Source organism: Dromiciops gliroides, chromosome 1 (assembly GCF_019393635.1).
Source record: "Dromiciops gliroides isolate mDroGli1 chromosome 1, mDroGli1.pri, whole genome shotgun sequence".
Taxonomy (NCBI): Eukaryota; Metazoa; Chordata; class Mammalia; order Microbiotheria; family Microbiotheriidae; genus Dromiciops; species Dromiciops gliroides.
In genome coordinates this window covers 328669335-328680575 of record NC_057861.1, presented here as the reverse complement: position 1 = coordinate 328680575, position 11241 = coordinate 328669335, and the positions used below count along the sequence as shown (strand labels likewise).

At 38.0% G+C, this 11241-nt stretch overlaps 1 pseudogene; it reads right to left on the bottom strand.

Moving 5' to 3' along the window:
• Positions 1–665: 665 nt before the first annotated feature.
• LOC122729072 lies at positions 666–2938 on the bottom strand (annotated as a pseudogene).
• Between the last annotated feature and the right edge of the window lie 8303 nt (positions 2939–11241).

The following is an 11241-nucleotide window of genomic DNA, read 5'->3' as shown; positions in this document are numbered from 1 at the left end:
CCTCTTGTCTTTCTGAACATTTCTTCTTTGTCTCATTTGTTGGCTCCTCTTGCTATTCCTACACTTTAAATATACCTATTTTTAAAAATGTTGTTCTTGTTCCTTTTCATTGTACAGTCTCTTCTTTGCAGATCTTATCCATTTCTAGGGCTGAAATAACCACATCAATTCAAACAACTTCCAAATCTAATATAACATAAGCTACATCATAGCCCCTCTCTCCAACACCCTGAAAAATCAAATTTGTATAATTCTTGAGGGTGTTTTATAATTCAAGTTAAATTAATGAACATTTGATAAGGGTCCACTTTCTTCAAGGTTCTCTACTAGATGCTGGGAATACAATGACAGAAATCCAACCATTTCACTCTTCAGGGTTTTTATATTCTATTAAGACACAAAATTCCACGGCAGGGTAGGTCTTGGGAGAGAAATTGTAGGGTGCACAGTAATCAGGGAGGAAACTGGGAGGGGGATGAAGATGGGGGGAAGAGGGTAGAATAGAAAGGTCCAAAAGAGACAAGGTCTTACCCCTTGCCTCCTCTTTAAACATCCTCAGTATCAACATTGCTATGCCTCTAATTGGGTGTTTCATGGGGTGGGGTGGGGAGGCAGGTCAGAGGTTGTCCCAAGGGTGGCAGCGATAGAGCAGCTCAAGACTTAAACTAGGCAACAGCAAGTCCAATTAGCCCAGCATGCCCAGCCACCCCCAGAGCCATGCCCCCTATGATGGCCATGCATATCAGCCCATTATCAATACGGCCTTCTAGCTCCTTGGCCTGATTGTTCTGGGGCTCAGTCTGCAGCAACCCTCTCATGTACTTCAGAGCCTTGTCAAATTCCTTGAAGTCATAGTTCCCCACAGCTGAATAGAAGATATAATCTCATTATTCCGCTTTGCTTCCTTTAGGTAGCAGTTCCTTCAGTAGCCTGATGCCCTTTTGGATGTCATCACTGTATTTGCTTCACATCAAACACCAGGCATACTCAGACTGAATATTGTGTGACATGGAGCCCCTGCCTTCTCTGTCTGGAACTTCTCGAATTTCATGCCCTCCATGGCCACCAACTATCATGTGTTTTTCCCAAAGCCAAGTCACCAAAACCTTCATCACCTCTAATGCCTTCACAAGAAGAACTGGAAGTTCCTTTCCAGTTCTTAAATACTAAAAAAGTGCTGTTATAATTGTGTTAGTGGATATGGATTCTTTTTTCTTCCTAATTTTGACCTTCTTGGACAAAATGGCTGGCAGTATGTTATTCCTATCAAAGGATATGAATATTTCAGTCATCTATCTCCGGACTTTCATTAACACATCCATTTTTAGTAAACCAATCCTTCTTGCTTGCATTGTTGCCCTGGCTTCCTAATTTGTCTCAGCAACTCTCTGTTCTCACCTCACCAACCCATCATTCATATAGCTGTCAGTCATCTTCAGTAAAACACTAACCTTGCCACTCTCCCGCTCATATGACCCATAATGTCACCCTTCTTCACTCTCTCTCACATATACTTCTGAGCATTTCCATTAACCTGCCAAATATACAAAAACCTGGATGAAAATAAATAGCCCAGCTCAAATGAGGAAGTAGCCCTGATTTCTCAGTATATGAGAGATAAGAAGAGACCCTTTTGTCAGCAATAAGCCCTGGCCTGGTGATTGGGTATGTGCCCAAGAAGAAAAGGATTACTAAAAGTGACAACAGCTTGGCTTCTATGTAAAAACCTATACACGCCTGCAAGGTAGTTTCTGGCTCCCACTGCTGTTATCTATTGTCACTTAGTGGATATAGCTTCATGCTCCCTTCTTGCACCTGATTTCTCTCCCAGCCCAACTGTCAGGAATACTGAGAGAAGGTGGGGAGGCTAAGATGAGCCATATGCACTAAGAGGTCTTTGGTACAGGTCGGTGGTGCAGTGGATAGAGCACTGGCCCTGGAGTCAGGAGGACCTGAGTTCATATCTGCCTCTATACTTGATGCTTACAAGTTGTGTCACCCTGGGAAAGTCACTTAAGCCTGATTGCCTCAAACATCCAATCACCCTGACATATACACAGTCCTCCCTCACTTAAATTCAACTCACTGCAAGTCATGACATCACCTCCTGATGTCATGGTCCTCTTCAAGAACAAGAAACAAAAACAAGAAGTCTAAGATGAGGGAACAGAGGGATGCTGTGTGCTAAGAGAGGGTGTTAACTTGTCTTTGAATATATTTGATATCTCATTCTTATTAATAAGAGTAAATTGGGGGTCAAATAAAAGGACCTTCAAGTCAGAATCTTGGCAGAAGCTCAGTCTGGCACCCATGAGAAGGGCCCTGTGGGGGCATAGTCATTTGGTCTCAAACCACAAATCCCAGATATTAGTCACTCTGGGATAGTAGTCAGAAGAGGGAAATTCATCATAAAAGACAGTGCTAGCCATTACAACTTGGCTAGGAAGATACCAACAAACCAAGTCCTTGACAATGTGAGAAAACTTGATATCATAGGGTTTAGCAGATGTATGGTAGCACAATATAATTCCCTGGGGATTCTAGTATAAAGGCTTTTAGTCTTAAAGGCAAAACTAGTATCTGACTGCCCATTTGACCTCTGCTGAAAATTCTTGGCCAACAATACTCACTTGATATACAGAGAAGATTGAAACTTTTGGACCAGCAAGTGTTGACTTTATTTATATAGTGACTAGGATGAGACTTTAAGAGTCAAGAGGGACTACTTGCCATCAAGTTAAGCAATCTCTAATGTGCTTTTAATTATTTTAATTTTAGAAAAGCCACATCATCATCCTCTCCTCATTAATTGGTAACTGTGTCATCCATGTAACACATAGCTTCTGTATGGTGTCACTGCACTGTGTTTTCAAGCTGTTGAGTTTTAAATACTGTCATGAATTAAATACAAAATAACCTCATTTAACCAGGCTGACATTAAAGTAAGGAGGGGAAAAAATCTAAGTGGGCATCATGAAAGGGGTAAGATTATGATAGTACAATGGCAGTAACCCTAACATAATGTGATTACAGTACCATTGGGAGTTGTAAAGAGTGTGGTTTATCAATGCCAATTGAACGCAGGGATCTAATTAGTGCACATTCAGGGAGATAGGTTACAGGTGACTCATCTTGTGAAGAACTTCCAATGATTTGTTACTATACTTGGATCAGATTTATTAAAAAAAAAAATTCCCCCTCCCAAAACAAACAAACCACACACAACCTTTTCCTCCTCTGAGATAACATAAAACTTTGTCCCTCTCATTGCACATGGAACCTTATGGTTATTTTTGGATGCATGGCTTTCCCCATTAGTAGGTAAGCTCCATGAGGATTCTTGATTCCCCCTCTCACCAAATATATCCATAGTTCAAGTTATTGTATATGGCAGGTGCTCAATAAATATTTATTGAGTAAATGAATGAATGGATGGATGAATGTGTGAAGAATTCTTTTTTATTATTAATTTGATTACTTCTCTTATTGTTCTTCTTTATTGGTTGGTTTTAATTCTGTCTGCTGGAGGACATCCATAGAATAGAATAGGGTCTGTCCCTCTTCCAAATAATTGAAGACAGTCATTGTGTTTTCTTTTCTTCCAGCTAAAAAGTCATCACATCCATCAATCTTTCTTCATATAGTGATAGCCTCCATAAATTAGAAGCATAACAGTATTATAAGGAACCTTACAGGTCATCCCATTCAAATTAAACACTGCGTGCTTGAGCTGTAGCAGCTGGCACAGGGCTAGACATATCAGAGGACCGCTGATTTTGTGACATTGTTTAACCCTAGTCATTCACCTTGACACATACATTCCAGCATTGTAACTGGAGAAGTTCAGGGAAAGGACAAAGTCAGACACCCCAGAGCCCACTGATTTGAGATATTCTGTTCCCCATATCTTTCAGATAGGGAAAACAGATTCTTCCAAGATGGAAGGCAAGAGAAAAGAAAGGGTCTTATGACTAAGATGAAGGACGAATTTTGGAGTAGAAGCCCAGACCCATTAGTCCCTGTTTTCACTCTATCAACTTTTTATTCACAATTCTGGAGTCTTCTCCATCTCCTCTCCTGTCCCACTATCTACTCCTCTTCCCAGACTCTTCCCCACCCTGCACTTGCTTTCTAGTTCCCCTTTGTATGTTGTCTTTGCCCATTTGAAATTAAACACCTTGAGGGCAGGGTCTGTCTTTTTGCTTATATTTCTATCTCCAACACTTAGTACAGTGACTGGCACATAGGATGTGCTTAATAAATGTTCTACTTATCTTGAATAGGTTACTTCTACCTCCATACAAAAAGGAGATTGGACTAAATTATTTTTAAAGTCCTTTTCAGTTGGTACATCCATGTTTATATCCTTTAAGCTTATCCCACAAGGCAATACTGTTATATTTGGTCAGTGTTGTGGAGGAGATAAGAAGGATCCTGCATCCTTTGTTGATTGAGAAATAAACACATTTCCACTGGAGAAAGAACTGGTCCTTAGGGTCTTTACTTAATTGAACCATTGTTTTGTATGCTTGTTATACAATCTTTAGTAAACCTTCCAAAGGACCTGTACATTTCACATTAAGCCAGGTGACCTGTCCCTGAAAAAATTGCATGAGAATTGATTCTTTTGTAAGTCAAATCCTATTTTAAATGCCTCTGGGAGCTAGCTTTTTAAAGAAACCCTGTGGTGAAGGTGAATTCTCTTGTAATGTGAGTAATCATCCCTTAATTTGTCTGTTTTATAAGTTTGGATTTGTGTACATTGGGTTCTTTCAAAGTGGGTGGCACTTGAACTTTTAAAGTTCTGAAATCAATGGTACTCACAACGCTTAGAATTTTTAAAAATCTGCTATGTCATCATTACTAAACCTTATACCCTATGTTAATTATAAACTCAATACCCTTTCCCCCCATTGGTGTAGTCTGCCAGTAATTAGTGTTATTGTTATTTTTCCCCCTAAATAGTGAGTAGAGCCTCTTAATTCCAAATCCAGCACCCAGGACTAAACATTCTTTTCACTAAGGATAATGTTAAGGACCACCTCATTATTCTCTCTGAATCTAGTCTCTTCTTTAAAACTTTCTCAATGAAGCCAACAAACTGATACTCTTAAAAGCAAGAGTCTAAGCATGCTTGTTTTCCTGATCAAGAAATTTCAGTGGTGCCCCATTATTTTGGGGGGAAAAAAGTGCCAAAAAAAGATCCTCTTCTGTTCTCCCTCTAAATTGCCGTCTAGTTATTCTGTATATTTCCTATATTTCCTTATCTTTGAAAAAGTTATATTGCTCCACTGATATCAGTGACTATCTCACTTTTCTATTTCTATCTCCCACGCCTCCCCCAGTGCCTTCCATGGAGTAGATATATAATAAATACTTTTGCTTTGATTGATTGTGGTACATCAGAAAGAATGCTGAACTTGGTTGCATAAGACCTGAGTTCAAGTCTTGGCTCTTTATTTTTTATCTATGTGACCTCAGATATTGCTTAAAATCTCTGGCCCTCGGTGTTTTCATTTCTAAATTGAAGGGTCAGACTAAATGGATTATAAGGTCCTTTCTACCTCTTGCTCTCTGATCCCATGACTCATTAGGTTTTCCAATTCTCATTGGTAGTATACTTTATACCTTCTCATTTTCCCATCTATCTGACATCGAAATCATAACTAACAAACTCCAAACTAGCATTTATGTCTCACACAATATGCTGCGACTGCAGAGGGCTAGAATAAACTACTGTTGGGCCCAAAAGCCAAAAATAGCTTAAGCTTCCTAGGTCTACACAATGACAAGAAGGAAAAAACATCATTCAAACTAGTTATTTGGCACTAGGGGAAAAAATAAAAACAAAACAACTCTGTTGTTGAATAAATTTGGCCACTTTTCAACTTGCTGACTCAGTTTGTACTAAACATAGTTTCAGCAGTGAAAGAGCCCAAGTGTATGGTCTGAATTTGGACCTTCCTACATGTATCCATCAAGGCTTTTCTGAGCTGAATTTCAGTTGGTTATTTTCTGTCCACATAGCTAACTTCTTTAATTGAATCCACATTTTCCCCCTGTATTCATGTACACTTGCAACACCTCCCAATTTAGTGTTGCTTGAAATTTTCATTAGCGTTGGGTTTCCTCCCTCTTCCAGATCATTAATAAAGGTACTAAATAAAACCAGCCCTCCTCCTGATAGCTTCTGCTTTCCCCACAATGCCTCCCTCCACTAAGAGATATTTCCATTTATCATTGCTCTTGGTTTACTCTGAGTCAATCGGTCAGGTAAAACTCTTCTTATCCAAGTAAACCTGGACTTTAATTTGCAAGAGTGTTTTTATAAAACATTGAATCAGCTGCTTTTACTCAGCTTGCAAGATCACTTTTGAGCTCAAATGCACAGGCAATCAGGAGAGGAGACTATCACAGAAAGAAAATGTCCCTGTTGCAATGATTTCAATACAATGGATGTGTTTTGCAGTGTCTCAGGAAGTCTAAGCCCAAGGGGACAAGTACAATTTTGATCCTGAGAGAGGGTGGTAATCTTAGGGGCTGGGACAATAGCTACCTTTTGTGATGGGCTGAAGAAATGCATCAATAGACAGACAGACATGTTTATGATTCCCAATAAATGCACAGGGTCTGACAATTTTTCTTAGTTTAATGTATGAATTTCATTTCATAACAGCAATAAGACACTCCAGGCTGTGCATTTGTTAGGGGTTATTGCACTTCTTGGGTGGTTTAAGTCATTCTGCCTTTAGTCTTATGCCATATAACATGACCCAAGGCACATTATAAATAGCAGAGAAATGCACTGCCTGTCATATGTTATAGCTTGAATAGCCTTGTAAAGGGACATGGATTATAGAGGTATGATAATAACTATAAAACAGGAGTGGTAATTTAAGTGCCTATGTTGGATAATCTCTGTGATTAGTATTTTTTTTAAGTCTTCTATGTTACATTCTACTTAGAATTCTCATTTGCTGAAATCACTCTCCAACAATACAGTGTACTAATGGAGTTGAAGGTAATTCAGGATCCAATTTAATATTTTAAAACTTTCTCACTGTTTTGTTTACCAATTAGCAATAAGGGTTGGATACAGAATTAGCTGGTAAAGACAGAAGTTTCATTGGCTCAGTGCACAGAGGTCTGCAAAAGTCACAAAATCCATGGGAAACAACGCAAAAAGAGGATCTGTTACTCCAGCTATCCCCCAGATTCATAAAGGATGGTTTCATTATATTCAAGACTCTAGGTTATTTAATGAAAAGAATTTACACGCAAACTGAGAAATCTAGACAACGCCTATTATGCACATCTAACATTGGCAAGGCTGGAATTATAGATTGAAGACAGGCTGGGAAGCATTTTTTTAAAAAAAATAGCATTTTCTTCATCTTTCAGAGCCTCAGTTTCCCTCTATGGAGATAACAATACTAGCACTATCTACCTCATAGGTTTATTGTGGAGTGCTATTTATATCCCTAAAGATTTATATGATTATGAGTTGTTCTTAGGCAACTGAGCTACAATTAACAGAGGCATGAATTCATTGAGGGCTTGAATTTAAAGTCCCCTGAGAAAACGTCATGTCTAATCCTTTCCTAGGGGGAGAAGTTCAAGATCAGTAAAGGAGTGAATCACACATAAATTTGTATTTATAATAAATATAATAATGGTAATAAGAGCTAACATTTACACAGTGCTTACAATGTGCCAGACACTGTGTTAAAAACTTTGCAATTATTATCTTATTTGACCCTCTCAATAACCTTGGGAAGGTAGGTGCTATTATTATCCCACTTTTAGAGATGAAGAAACAGGCAAACAGAGATTCAGTGATTTGCTTAGGGTCACACAGGTAGTAAGTATATGAATCCCGATTTGAACTCAAATTTCTCCTGACTCCAAGCCCAATGCTATATCTACTGCACTACCTAGCTGCATCACTACGAAATAACTGCTTCCCCTAAATGTAATTCTAGTGGTGATGGGCAACTTGCATCTGAAGCTGATTCAGAAGCAGCAGAAAGATGGGCCTGACCTCATGCGCTAAAAAGATGGAAAAATACGTATGTATTTATGTACCCATGTGTGTATGTATAGACAGAGACATACACAATATCTGATCGTGGACTATATCTTTTATTGTATTCCTCATAGTCTTTTAATCCTTTGGTGTCAGCCAATACCTTTAATACAGATTCCACTGTCCCCTTTCTGTCTCTTGCTTTGCTGCCCTCTCCTTAGCCCCTGTATCTCTAATAACCAGTCCCTGGCTATACCAGACCAATGATGTGTTTTAGCCTTTTCCTGAATGAGTACTCTTTAACCATGGCTTTTCTGTGTTCCCTAATTCAGAGTAAGAGCCTTTGTCGTGAGGATCAATCTCTCTGCCTCACTCCATAACATGCACATTCCCTATATAACTTTTAGAGATCCAAGACACATACTGGGAATTTCTAGTCAACTTGTCTGTTGGCTCATAGTGTAACCTGAACAGCCTCTCACTCTTCTCATGGAAAGAGGATAGTCAATATTTCTAATGCATTTTGAGTTTGGAGTCTCTCTGATGCAGATGTTCAGCTTTTATTGGAAATAATTCTCTGTCACCAAGAGTTTAGACATTTACTTTCATTTCTTCTCTCCTTTAATGTGGCATGATTATAACATAGACCCCAAATAATGGATTGAATATTTGTTTTTGAAGGACTAGAGTAGCTAAATTCAGAGAGGTTTATTACAAAGTTATCTGTAAGTAATGGATTTAAAAAAAATAAAACCAATTTCCAAAGACTAATAGGTCATAGAAAGATTATAACTAACATTATTGGGAGTATCAACAGCAGGGGAATTAAAGCTCCTTGAAGTATTATTGTAGCTTCAAGGAAAAATCAGTAGGTAGTTGCATTATAAAATCATGGAATCATAGAATTATACTGTCATAGATTTAGAGGCCATTAAATGAAATCTCCTTATTTTACAGATGAGGAAACTGAGGCACAGAGTGGTTGAATGATCTCCCCAGGGTCACATAGATAGTAAAGATCTAAGGAAATTATTTGAATCTGGATCTTCCTGACTCCAAATTTGGTGCCCTATCTACTCTACCATGGTGCCTGTCATTCATAGAATTATGATTCTTACATTTACATCTTACATTTGGAGGGAATATTTTATCTCACCTTATCTAAAGTTCCAGCCATAGAAAGTCCTTCTATATCTTGCCTGATAGTCTTCCATCCATTGTATGAATAGTCTAACTGATAAAGAGCACACTAACTCCTGAGACAACTGCCTCTAATCATTTGGATAGCTCTAGTAGTGGCAAATTCTTTCCAAAATTAAGTCTAAATCATCCTCTTTATTATGTCTAACCAGACTTCTAAGTTTTGTCTTCTGAATCAACAGGGAAGCATATTCCCTCTTTTATAACATAGTTCTTTAAGAATTAGATATCCAAAGTTCCCCTTTTGCTCCTTCTCTGCATCAGTTATAGATAATGCTGAATAACAGGAATTATTGAATGCATTGCTAATTATAGCATATGCATACAAAGATGAAATACTATATTGAGTACAGAATGTCCTAGAAGCAGTTTATAGATTTAAAATTTGAATGCTTCATTCAATGAAAAGAGAGAAGAGATAGATAACATTGACAATAGCACCCATTTAAATTTGAATAATAGATCCAATATTCTTTAAATGTATAGTTCTTCTCAGAAGTGTTCTTCATTTATCATGATAGGAGCAGTTACTTTTTTAAAAGCAGGGATTCAAGGGATAGGATAAAATAAGTAGAACAATCATCTCTGTCCTAATTTTGATAACATTTTTCATGAAACTGGTTTTCTTTGAATATATTAGTCTAATGCCATTACTTTCTCCCTTTCTTTGTGCTTTCTTGGACTATAAACTTTTTGATTTTTTTAAAAAAACTACTGTTTCTTCTCTACAAGAGACTAAGAAATACCTTAGCACTGGGCTGACCCTCAGAAATGCTTGTTGGAAGGACTCTTTTAATGTGCATGTCAAATTTCCAAGATATTTCAAGATCAAGTTCATCTTTCTCCTCTACAAATCCTTAGAGCATGCCAGCCAAGGGTAATAATATGCCTTTCTCTGACCTCCTACAGAACTACCATACATTTCTATGATCTTTACCTTATACTTATTAGAGCTACTACCATGATTATATCAAAAGAAAACAAGACAGTCAATGTCTGACTCCCTTTCTCTAGAGTGCTTCCTCACAATAATTCTGAAGAAGGGGTTCAATCCTGCCCTAAAAATGGCTCTGAACATTTTTGTCAAAAAAAAGATGGAGTTCCACCTATCTCATGATATTTTTTTGTGAGTGGGAGAGCTTTGGGGTCTTTGAATTCATTTGTGACAGAAACTCCTGGTGTGGAAACTCTTTGCCTCATGCACATAGTTGCGTTGTCTATATCTGACAGACCTAGAAAGTTTGGAAGAACACTGTGAGACTTTGATTTGTCCACAGCCCCATAATTAGTATAGCAAAAGCAGTACTTGAACCAAAGTCTTCCTCATTCCAGTGCTGGTTCTCTATGTACAATGTGGGGATATATTTCACTTTAAGATGAATATGTTTTAAATAGCATTATAATCCATTATTATTATCCTCTTTCAAGTATCTCAGATCTTCTGAATGGCCAGGCTTTTTATTAACTAAAATAAATCTGTGGGGTCAGCAAACCTAGTCATAATAATCATATTTTTGGAGACTTAATACTCTAGTTATTATGATAGTCCATTGGTTGATACCCTGGTCTGTTTTGAGGCTATTCCCTCCCTCTCCCAATACACACAGATAATCAGATGCACTAGACTTGATCACCTGTGATGGAGATGGTTGTGAGTTGGCAATTAAAAGTGAATCCATAAGAGATACTGAAAAGAGAGGTTTCTGCCACCATCAGAGCCTTTTGGTAATTTTATGTTCTTCAGGCTATTATTACCACCTCATCTGAGCATTCTCCACTCTGACAGCTTTCCTCATACTTTAATAGCACTGGGTGTTCTGCTCCTTTTTATCTACAAATGACTTAGCAGGTTCAGCTTCAGGTTCAGTTACCATCTTTATTTCCCACATTCACAAACTTTTAAAAATAATTAATGGCTCTTTCCAGTGTGGTAATGGGTGCCAAGGCAAAGGCTGCTGAGTCTTCCAACTCACTGAGTTTCCATTTTAATGCAAAGTCACCCTATCAGAACAAAA